Here is a 2,468-nt window from a genome sequence, read left to right as displayed (position 1 = left end):
CGGAAGGTGGGGTCTTTTTATGCACATTTACCGAATATTCTTAAAAGTCACCAGCAGTAATTAACAGCATCAGTGATTTTTATTGACCGTATCTGGCAATTTTTATAATACAGAAAATTTATTGCTAAAAATATTACCTCAGCCCGGGTTTGATGTTAATCAATAAATAGCTGTTAATTGTAAATAATGTAAATGTAAATACATTTTATTGATTCCCTTTAGGGTTACAAGGTGTTTTTGAAGGAACGTGCCCAAACCTCTTATAACACCTCTCTCTATATCCACTTCTCTATGTGGCAATCGAACGAAAACAACAATGTTTTGTTTGGTTTTGAACCCAGGTCTTCGGATTACCAGACCAGCGCACAATTCTCTGCGCCACGATCGCCACAAATAGCTGTTAATTACTGCTGGCGACTTTTAAGAATATTCTTACTAGTTGATTATACACCATTGACCTCAAACATGGTGTTCCTCCGTAATAGGGGGAATGGACGGGGGAGGGAGGAGACAGAGAAATTTAAAAGTCGCGTATCGACAGTTCTATGTACGGTCAACAACTCTTATCGGCGCACAGTTCTAAAAAAAAGTCAAAATAGACGCGTAAACAACATCTATATACTGTTATTGCAACTAATATTATCATATGCTTCGGTGGTCGAATTGGTTGAGACGCCCGTCTAGAGAGAAGAGAGGTCCAGGTTCAAACCCTGGCTGAGGTAATATTTTTCGCAATAAATTTTCTGTATTATAAAAATTGCCAGATACGGTTAAAATAAAAATCACTGATGTTGTTCAAGATTGTTTTAACGTTGCAGCAATATAAAGAATTAATGTATAAACATTAACCTAGATTCAACGTAGAAAAAATATTTATACTTCAACATTCAACGTTTCAGCAACATTATTTTAATTTTCTGCTATATGAGATAGAGCTCTTCCAATTGGGAAGTTAGGTAAGGTTAGGGTTAACGGAAAGTTAGCGGAAAGAGCATGAATCAGAAATAAAGAGGAAGAACGAGATTTCTGAGATGTTAGCAATAGGACACAGTCTAGACTTAACGGCACTTTATTCACGGTCGTCCGAAGCACAAAACGAATAGGATAACACACGGTATACAGGGTGTCGGATTCGATTTGGACGACTCCAAAGATTACAGTAGATTGGGTCAAGCTGAGAAGAAAAGTTATATACCATTTTACAAAATTCGTAATTATTATCGCGTAATTAAGAAAAACGTCTGAGCCAATAAGTGCACGGAGGAACTGAAGGCCGGACTCGGCAGACATGCAAAATGGTGTATTATTCTCCTACCACCAGAAAAACTTTTTCGGCGTGGTGTCATATGTCGCGCGTTCTCTCGCTGCGCGCCGTTCGCCCGCTCACCGCTCCCCGCTCGCCCCCGTCTCTCATCGATCGATGCGTGACTCTACCTCTCGCTATCGATTCTTGAGAGATGTCAACAAACACGCCATTTTGCATGTCTGCCGAGTCTGGCCTTCCGCTCCTCTGTGCACTTATTGGCTCAGACGTTTTTCTTAATTACGCGATAATAATTACGGATTTTGTAAAATGGTATATAACTTTTCTTCTCAGTGTGACCCAATCTACTATAATCTTTGGAGTCGTCCAAATCGAATCCGACACCCTGTATATGTATCTACAACGGACACCAATCTCGCACGCGTCCGACTACAGCTGTGATTCAAAGTCGAAGACCCGTGTAATCTCTCATCTCTCATACGATAAGTCAAGCGACCAATATAGCAGTTACGCAAAGAGCCACGCGCTATTCAAACGGGATTATTGTCCTTGTTTTACGTTTACAATGTATAAAATTGTGACTGCATATAAAAGTTTTAACATATAGCCTACAAATAATATAATCAGTAAGCAAAAATCCGAATGGTAAGTTACAATAAATTTCTAATTTTATTAGGGTTGAATAGGATAATTTTCAAACTTCCTGACATAAAATTTGACTACTTGCAAATCACGAACCACATAACTGAATCGTTACAAACATGGAACATTAAATTTGACTTACTATAAAAGAATTTATACAGGGCATGGACAAAATAATGTAAACACCTAACTAACACCTGACTAACACATAACATTTGTTAATTAATAAGGTGTAGGGCCACCGTTTGCTTTTAAAATAGCTGCAATTTGTCGTGGAATAGATTCGTAGAGTGTACGGATAGTATCCAACGCAATGTTGTCCCATTCTTCCACCAACACCTCCGCCAATTGCCTCAATAATGTTGGAGGTAAAAATCTGCTCCTTACTCTCTGCTCCAAAACTTCCTATAGCCGCTTGATGATGTTGAGATCTGGCGATTGTACTGGCCAGGGAAGATGGCTTGATAATATTCCGATGCTCCTCGAACCAAGACAGAACTCTTTTGGCCGTGTGCACGGATGCATTATCGTCTTGGAATATGGCAGTGTTTGGCAGCAATAT

Source organism: Vollenhovia emeryi, unplaced genomic scaffold, assembly GCF_000949405.1.
Source record: "Vollenhovia emeryi isolate VEMERY1.0 unplaced genomic scaffold, V.emery_V1.0 DF939910.1, whole genome shotgun sequence".
Lineage (NCBI taxonomy): Eukaryota > Metazoa > Arthropoda > Insecta > Hymenoptera > Formicidae > Vollenhovia > Vollenhovia emeryi.
The sequence above is the reverse complement of the archived record's forward strand: the minus strand, read 5'-3'. Positions refer to the sequence as shown.